This window comes from Sinocyclocheilus anshuiensis, unplaced genomic scaffold (genome assembly GCF_001515605.1).
Source record: "Sinocyclocheilus anshuiensis isolate Anshui unplaced genomic scaffold, SAMN03320099.WGS_v1.1 scaffold201, whole genome shotgun sequence".
NCBI lineage: Eukaryota > Metazoa > Chordata > Actinopteri > Cypriniformes > Cyprinidae > Sinocyclocheilus > Sinocyclocheilus anshuiensis.
The window spans coordinates 1,339,866-1,350,269 of NW_015537959.1; positions in this window are offsets into that span (position 1 = coordinate 1,339,866).

Below are 10,404 nucleotides of genomic sequence, written 5' to 3' on the forward strand. Positions count from 1 at the left end.
TGTAGATGCATGTTGATTTTATCAGACGATGCCGCGATTATAAATGAGAGTGACTCCTGGTTAACATGTATTAAAAGGAGTCGTGTTTAGTCACTATTTAGTGTGGTATTTTTTGACAGTATTCACTCATCATGACAGTAAAATAGGGCATTCTAAGTCAATATGCTGCAGTATTTCCTCTCTCAATCAGTAGAAAATATGATTAACACTCGGTCATGCATGAAAAAAAAATACCGTCATGTACCGTGAAACCGGTAAAATTTTGAAAAATACCGTGATATAAATTTTTGGTCATACCAAAATTACGCAGTGTAGTCTTTATCCAGTCATAAAAACAGAATTCAAAGTTTAATGCGGAATGTCACAGAATCTGTCAAATTTTGAATGAATTAATCAAAAGTAGGTCATTACACTTAAATCAAATCACGATATGGACTAATATCTATAAATATTAAGCCGCAAAAGTCGATTAAAAAATATGAATCCTGCATGTTCTGCCTGTCTCTGTTAATGAATGGCGCAGACGCGCGGTTTCATTTACTACACACACACTGAAGCGCGCCTGACACTCGCGGTGATTTCATTCACCATCATTCTCACTAAATGAGGACGTAAACACATGAACAACATCTCCAGAACTGCTCTGAGAGTCACTTCATGAGCATTTTAGCGTTTGATTTGAGTAAAACTAGTGTCATATCTCATACACAGAACTGTAAAGGTATTCACGGCAACCCGTCAAAATAAAAGTCCGGTTTGATTTGAAGACATTGTGCCTATAACTACTTTTCAGTAGAATGTACATAGCCTACTACTACTACTACTACTAAAATGAAACAACACATTTTTTTTAAGGAATAATCACACAAAACATTTTTCTTCCATGTTTTAATTTTAATAGTAAATCCCCTTTGTTTGCCAAAAAATCTTCTTTGCTTAATTTTCAATAATTAAAAGATAAATTATAAATTAAATTAATGTTTTATGCCTTCATTTGATAACCAGAAAAATGTAAATACACACAACAGAATTTCTGAGGGGAAAAAAATTCATAAGGCTACTTTAAGAAAAAAAATGAATGAATAAATGAAGTTGTTTTATGCATTCAAATGATTAGACATGCTAAAACACAGAATTTGGTAACAATAAAAAATATAAGTAATATGGTGAGAAAAAATAAATTTCATTAAACATTTCATAGGGCCCTAAACATGTAATTTTTGTTAAACTTTTAATAAATTGATGTCAAAATGTATAAGTTTCATGATTTTAATTAATTAGACATGCTTTTTAATTAATACAATTTAATGTAACTATTAAAAAGGAGTCGAGAAAAATTAAAACGAAAACATAGCCTACTACTACTACTACTACTAAAATGAAACAACACATTTTTTTTAAGGAATAATCACACAAAACATTTTTCTTCCATGTTTTAATTTTAATAGTAAATCCCCTTTGTTTGCCTAATGTAACTATTAAAAAGGAGTCGAGAAAAATTAAAACGAAAAAAAAAAAAAAACGGAGCCCAGAAAAATTAAAATGGAAAAAACGGAATTTGGAAAAAAATAAAATGGAATTTAGGAAAAAATAAATGGATTTAATAGGGCCCTAACTATCCCTCAGCCTTGCCGTGCCCCCCAGTTTGGGAACCACTGCTTTATTCTTTTAAATGGATACATTAATCGTGTTTATTATATATATTTTTTATTAAAGTCATGCTAAAACACAGAATTTGGTAACAATAAAAAATATAAGTAATATGGTGAGAAAAAATAAATTTCATTAAACATTTCATAGGGCCCTAAACATGTAATTTTTGTTAAACTTTTAATAAATTGATGTCAAAATGTATAAGTTTCATGATTTTAATTAATTAGACATGCTTTTTAATTAATACAATTTAATGTAACTATTAAAAAGGAGTCGAGAAAAATTAAAACGAAAAAAAAAAAAAAACGGAGCCCAGAAAAATTAAAATGGAAAAAAAGGAATTGTTCAACTGTTAGTACTAGTTGAAAGAGGATTTCTTTAAAAATGTCTAAAAATCTCGTCTCGTCTCGTTCTCGTGAACCCAGTCTCGTGTCTCATCTCGTGGGATAAGTTTCTCGTCACACCCCTACTAAGCGGCATTTAAAACAATAAACATAATACAGACTGTTGCTCAATATTTAATTACAGCTTCAGTCTTCAGATGCATGATATTTTAATTTGCTACAAGCAGGATACACAAGAAACACATTCAAGTGGTAATAAACACCGTAAACAGCAACCGTTTACGTGTCTGCGCTTAATGCGCATCTCGTATATGAAAAGCATTTTAGGGGGCCCTTGGCTTTTGGGGGCCCAAGGTGGTCGCCAATATTTGCCTAATGGGTAAGTCCACCTTTGCAGTGCAGCAAGCTGCATGTTATACACTGTGAGCATGTGGGGTCCAGCGATTGGCTGACTGTTCAATTAAACCGCAACCAGTTATCATAGTGGTGAATGATTGGCTTATTCTTCAGCATCAGATCCAGTGATTGTCTCAATATGCCCTCATCCAGTCATCAGATAAGGTGAGTGATTGGGAAATTGTTAAGGAAAAGATTGTACGATGGATGATTCACAGCTTGTGAACTTTGACTGATAGTCTGTAAGAGTGAAAAGCGTTTCTGGATTCTGTCGTAAGATTGGTTCCCTGAGAGTGGGAACGAGACATTGCGAGAATTGCTGTGGGAACTCCTCCCCTTCTCTAATTTCCTGAAACCTTATAGGATAACGCCAGTTCAATAAACTGGCCAATTGTCGCTACTTATGCAAATCGCATGCAAATACTGACAAGCTCGGATGAGGAGGAAACAATTATTTTTGAAAGAGTGGCTGTGTTTTTATTGTGCAAACAGAAACATGAACCTTGCATTTTTTGCTTGCAGGAGCAAAGGGAACATAATGCAGGATCCAGCGCTTGGGGGATGGGCCTCCAGCGAGCTCTCTCCTCCTCTTAGCAGGTCCATTAGGTCGAAGGCTTGGCAGCTGAGGGCTGCTTAACCATTCCCTGAGCTGAGCAGGGTGCAAAAGAGGAGCGTGATCTCGACGGTGGATGGAACTCGAGACCCATCAACACAGCACTTCACAAGCACGCATTCAGGATGATGACTCTTTGCGCCTCAGAGAAGTGCTCGATAACAGACTCCATGGCGTCACAGCAGAGGCTAGAGGGAGTGATCGGCACATTAAGGAGCACCTTACTCTAAGTCTACATGGCTTAGAAGGTAGGCTGAGGTCTGCGCCAAGGAACGGCACAGATATGTAGACGGTCTCCTCGATGGGGGACATATGCACGTAACCGTGGGCCTCCACCCCGTCCACGTGGGAAAACATGCCCAGAATTTTGGACATCAGAAGAACAGAACCCTCCTCCTCGAAGCAGCCCGGCGGCTCGACTGGAAGTACCAGGAGTCAAGCCGACTCCTGGCAGTTTCCTCTGCCCAGTTGAGGTCGCTCAGGGTGAAGGCTCTCATTAGCAAAAAGGACTGGAGGTGGGGAGGGCCTACCAGCGGCTCACTGGCGGCAGTGGGCTCCATCCCCATAAGGCCACGAGTGATGCTCCTCCGAGTCCTCAAACACGTGCCGGCAAGTCAGCACAGAGCACGCAGTCGGACTCAGAGAATGTAGCCTCAGCATGGGCCAGGCCCAGGCAGGCGATGCAGTGCTCGTGTGGGTCCAGCGGGTCGATGGAGCCCACGCAAATTCGATAGAAGGTGCCATTGGATGCGGTGAAGAATTTGTAGTATCCTCTGCTGCGTCTTCGATGATGGCAGAGTGAAGGAGACGATTCTGAGGCAATTGTCGCTCTCGCCGCATTTATACTGCCCACGAGCTTGTCAGTATTTGCATGCAATTTGCATAAGTAGCCACAATTGACCAGTTTATTGAACTGGCATTATCCTATAATGTTTCAGGAAATTGGGGCAGGGGAGGAGTTCCCACAGTGATTGTCGCAATGTAGAGTGAACGCTCGATAGAGAAACAGAGTTACTTTTCAGAGGTATTTGGAAATGTTACATATTAGTACTTTAAAAGTGCAAATTAGTACCTAAAGTATGCATGTTAGTACCAGTTGAAAGGGTACCACCTCAGTGACAGTTTTTAACTTTTTCTGAGAGTGTATGTTTTGCATTAGTTTATGCAATAATTAACATGAAATAACAATTAATAATAGTTTAACATGTATTTAGAATTTGTGGAAATTACACCAACCTAGATTAATAAATTCTGTAACATTTGTTGATTTTGTTAGTTCATGATACCTAATTGAAACAAATTGAATCATTTTGTAAAATGTTAATAAAATTTAAGAGAAAGCATTCTCTGAGAATATTTTTTTGTCAGAAACAGTTAAACATCAGCTGTAGCAAGATTGGTTAAACATTTGTCTGCATTTAAATGAATATATTATTGTGGAACAGATAAATTTCAGTGAGTTCCAATGCAAATGTAAGACAATAACTTATGTACCCCTGCATAAATGTCTTTTGAAGAAGGTAAATTCTTATATAGGCTATTGATCTATAGCAAATTTGTTCCTTTACTTCACAATGCCATATCAGGTTGCTGCTTTTAAAAAAGTTATGGCTGACTAATATTCTTTTTTTGTATTATAAATTGCAGCACTACATATAGAGTTTTTTTTAAGCTCTTTTCTCATATTTGAATTCATTCCTGTGAGGTTTTATTTTCAAATGATTGCATTTGAATGAGTCCATCCGTGCAGTTGGTTGCTTACTTGCTGTCCTTGATTTCCTCTTGTTGGAAGAAAAGGATCAGGTTCTGCATATAAGAGTCACAATGACAACATAATGCAGATTTAATGGTGACCATGAGCTTAGGGTAAGTTGAGGACACAGTTGTAATTGGACGTGAGCTTATTGTTAATGTGAGCGGGGAATGTGAATCCAAGGCTAAGCATTATCTGATGTTGATTCGCTTTTAAGAGACGTGACACGTTAATTAGTGAGGTGGAATAGCAGATATCCTGTATGAAACCCCCACTGTCATTTCAATTTCATCCTTTTTTAATTATACCCTTTGTGTTTCTCATCACTTACTCCATGATTAAAAGAAAAGACTGCTTTGGCTTTCTGCACCAGTGCCCTGATCTGCATCTCCTGATGATGAGCTTCATGAGGTTGAGTAACAAGACTGTTTCAGAGGGGACTGATTGGCTCTCTTTAGGACAATCAAAGGAAATTTACTTCTGATATTCCTTGGTGTCAAAATGCTAATTGCCTGTGCAAGTTAAGAGTTCCCAGGAAACATGTGGGCCTCATAGAAGAGAGTAAATGGCTGAAATATTATATTTAATAATGAATTAAAGACTGTGTATGACACAATGTTCAGACAGCAGCAAAAAAAAAAAAAAAAAAAAAAAAAAAGTAAAAGGTGCAAAACCTAGAAGATTTTTTTTTTTTTTTACCTGGACAAGACTGTTTCAGAGGGGACTGATTGGCTCTCTTTAGGACAATCAAAGGAAATTTACTTCTGATATTCCTTGGTGTCAAAATGCTAATTGCCTGTGCAAGTTAAGAGTTCCCAGGAAACATGTGGGCCTCATAGAAGAGAGTAAATGGCTGAAATATTATATTTAATAATGAATTAAAGACTGTGTATGACACAATGTTCAGACAGCAGCAAAAAAAAAAAAAAAAAATGTGTCAAGATTCTAGGCTATAACAGCCCACAACTCCACTCTCAGATTCTCAGTAGGATGTTTTACTGTATTTTTGATCAATAGCCTTGGTGAGAATAAAAGAGTAATTTTCAAAAACAGTATACCAACCCCAAAGTTTTGAACGGTAAATTGTTTAGATTTTTTTTTTTTTTTTTTGCAAAAGAACAGAAGAATGATATTTGAAATTTAATACATTTTAATGTGTTTGTACCAAAATAACAATAATAATCAATATGTAATGTGTCCTACAACATTCTATTACCTGGAGAACACCATGCAGAGACTTTTTGTACATTTTCATTGATGATGCAAATTAATCAGACTTAAAGTTTAAAGGCATTTTATGTTATAGCCATCATTTTGTCTAGGGCCAAGTGAATTTTAAAAGTGGCCCTGCAAACATTATTCTAAATGATAATCAGATCAGGATACTAAAAAGGATGCTGACAAAAAGTTGTTGCCTCATGGTTTCCAAGATAATCATGTGGATGCTGCACACTGGTGGTGGTTGAGGAGAGACCCCCCCACATGATTGTAAAGTGCTTTGGGTGTACAACAATACACAATAAAGTGCTATATAAATGTGTCATTCATTCATTTCATAATTTTTTAAGCATTCATCTATAATGTTTTTGTCATTATTAGCTTTTCATGGGTCATGAGCACAGGGAGACAATGGGCTCTGTTTGAAGTGGCCAAATTAAATTGACTGAAATAGTTATTAATTATTATTAATGTTTTAAAATGTAATTAATTCCTGTGATGGTAAAGCTGAATTTTCATCAAGAAAAATTTTGTTGAGCTGCATAATATTGTTGTGGAAACTGCTATAGGATTTGTTTATTCGGGATTCTTTGATGACTAGAAAGAACAGAACAGCAAAAGAGCAGCTTTTATTTGAAATAGAAATATTTTGTAACATTATAAATATCTAAATCTCTGTAATGTCACTTTTTATCACTTTAATGCATCCTTGCTTGGTAAAGTATTCACTTCTTTTAATAAAAAGAACAGTACTGTACACACACACACACACACACATACATATATATAAATCTTTTGAAAACATAATCATTCTAAAACACACATGTAGAGTCTGTGTGCATATCAATCAAAACACTAAAATTACTTATATGTTCTGCATGTATTCATTTGCTTGTTTTCACTTTTTACCCAGTAACAATCTCTTCCATTTTTTAGATTTTTTTTCTTCTTTTTTTCTTAAGACAAGGCTATAAATTCAGTGGGAAGTCTATTTCACTCTTCCCAATATTATATATTTTATAATAAAATAATAAAAAAAAAAAGTTGGGTTAGTCCATATTTGACCCAAAGTTGGTTTGAAACAACCCAGCATTTTTAGAGTGATAATAATAATAATAATAATAATAATAATAATAGCATCATCATCGTCATCATTATTCTTATTAGATAAGTGGAAAACTGCATCTTATCATTTCCTATGTTTTCTTTTGTATGATTGCATTGTCACATTTTTGATCATCTTTATTCTTTATCTAGAAGGTCATAATCCATTGTTGGGGGTATCTAACAACATTTTTATCCCCTTTTACTTACACTACAAGCTCTGTTATCTTTACTGCAAAACACAATTAATGTCTACTCTGAATCATAACAACTTCAAGTGCCATTTAACCTGATCATTGTAACATAGTCAATGGATCAAAGCTTTAACATTTTCTGTAGAGACAGTTCAGCCTTTGCATACCACGATTTCAGTGGTGGAGGTAACGAATCACAACTACTCACGTTACTGTAATTAAGTAGTTTTTTCGTGTACTTGTACTTTTTGAGTATATTTTTAAAGATGTACTTTTACTTGTACTTGAGTACAAATTAAGCAAAATAATCTACTTCGTTACTTTTAAATCATAGTTTGTTACTGAGTACGCCCACGATTTGAATTGATATTCAAACCTTTGACGGCACTTCAGTAGCCAATAAAGATATCCGATCGTAAACGGACCAATAACAGCCCTGATATCTGAAGCGGTAGAAGCCGCCACTGCAGCAGGTGAAGAGCTGACCAGACAGTGAGGGAGCTCAGCGTCGTTTATGGACTCAAAGTTTGGAGAAACAAACTACATGGTAGTGTTATCATAAATATCTATATTTTGATACCGATACTGAAATATCTGACACAGCTCCATTACTCATTTTCCACAGTATCTACCGAATATACACCGATACAAGCTGCGTCTCTCTCTCCTCTCCGACAGTGAGTTACAGGCATCCGCCTCCTGTCAGTTACAGAGTCTGAATATCCGCGCGGGATTGCAGGTATTCCACATAATTTTAATAATTCCCGCGCAAATGTGGCGAGCACTTTATTGTAACATGAGAACACAGTCATGTCATCGCAGAAAACGTCTCAGGTTACTTATGTAACCATGGTTCCCTGAGTAGGGAACGAGACACTGCGTCCTCTAGGGGTCGCTATGGTTCAAAAGTTATCAATCTTCAGAATAGATCCACGCCTGACCGATGAAAATCCTACTGCGAATTTTATTGGCTGTAAGTGAAATGCACCAGAAAGTCTTTCAACAATCAAAGATGGAACTTTAATTTCTTTACATGTAAGTTTATGGTAGAAATGTTTTGGTATGGGATATTTGTCTGATTATCAAGCTTCCTGCTGTAAGCTTTTGCAACAAAGTTACCTTATTTTAAAGACATACACAGAATGAGCAAATTTTTAAGATTGAGACTTTTGTAATGGTAATTGATCAATATTTTTTATATATGTAAATAAAAGCCTATATTAAAATCTGTTCATCATATAAAGCCAATGTGTCTTTTTAGAAGACTTGGATTAAACCAATTTCAAAGCTTGAAATAATAAGCTTGAAATAATTTAAAAAATAAAATATTAAAATATCTATATGGCAGTATACAGTATGTGGTAGTTTTGCCAATGGTATTGAAAATGATTGGTCAATCGTCATGAAATCAAAAATTACCCGACTTACTTTTTTAGTGCACATTACTAGTCTTGTTGTGAACAACTGAACCATGCAAATCAATACACTGGAAAAAAAAAATGGTCTGCCGTCGTAATCTTTAATCAAAAACTATAAATTGGCTTCCACTCTGGAATGGCATTCTGGCTCTGATGGTGTCAGTTTGACAGGCTTGGGGAGAATCCTCTTGGTAAGTCATGACGTAAGGACTGCTGTTACCGCGTCCATGCCTCTACTCATTTCACTTGAGAATACTACAGTTAGTACAGTATCTCAACAGCCATTTAAATGGCTGTTGAGATAGTAGTAGTCAAGCACTATTTGATTAATATTACGTATTTAAGCTGAGCATTTAAAAATTTGCTGTGCTCTGTGTCTCAGACACTAATATTTTAGCTGAATCACTGTCAGGCCATCTAGGATTTCAGTAAGGAGATAAAGGTTAGGGTTATAATTTTTCAGTATTACATGACATTGTGTATATTAGCACAGTTTTTTGTTTTCTTGGGGCATCTGGCAGAGCGTTAGAACCCAGAAGCGGTGAAGCGTGATGTCAGAAGTAACAAGCAGATATTCTTAACCACTGCTATCCAACCGTGAATCTGGTATGAGCAAGAGGAGGAGAGGAGGTGCACCACAATAAAACCCTGCCCTTTATTCAATATTCCGTTTCACTTGGAAATACATCACAACACTGAAGTCAGTTGCAACTTCCGGTTCACGGGTACTTTAATATTGATATTTTTCAAGGTATTGAAGTTAGAAATTCCTGTATCATGACCACTAATTTACGTACTTTGTCAATAAGATAAAAGTGGGTTTTGTTTAAAGTAGCTATTATCCAAATAGATCTTTGATATGAATGAATATTTTTTGGTAATTCATTAAATATCGCCGGCTAAAAAGTAACTAGTAACTAGTACTCCGAGTAGTTTTTGAGAGGAGTACTTTGTACTTTTACTTAAGTACTGTTTTGACACCAGTACTTTTACTTGTAATTGAGTATTATTTCAGCAATGTAACAGTACTTGTACTTAAGTACAAATTTTCAGTACTCTTTCCACCACTGCACGATTTACAATGCAGTGACATTTCATTTTTACATTTATGTCCTTAACAAAGTGTTTGTTTTTTTTGTTTTTCCCAGAACATGCCAATTAACCAGACAGGCAGTAGAAAATACAAGTCAAATGCTTAAGGTAACCATGGTTACCAGAGTTTCTACCAAACAATCAAAAAGAAATATGAAAATGTGTCTGTTTAAAGGAGACTTTATATTAATTTATTATTATGTATGGTATTATAAAGAGTGCTGCCACCATTGCTGATACAGCATTAATAAGGTGTACCAGTTGAAAATGTGGAGATAGTCTAAATCTATCAGATAAGATAAAATGACATGGGTGGGAGCAGGGCCGTTTCTAGCCCATTTGACGCCCTAGGCGAAATACCTAAACCCCCCCCCCCCAATTATATATATATAGCCCTAGGCGACCGCCTAGCTCGCCTATGCCTAGAAACGGCACTGGGTGGGAGTTCTAGAAGTTCTAGTCTCTTAGGCTTCATTTGAACCGTCAAGTCAGATGTTCTGATGCTCAGTGTAGCGTTTCTTCCATTATTTATGTGTGAGGATGAAGAGATTTATGGATGGGACAATTTGTGAGGTACTGATGTGTAGGAGTTGCGAGCAAGGTGAGGGTTTGGCAGCTC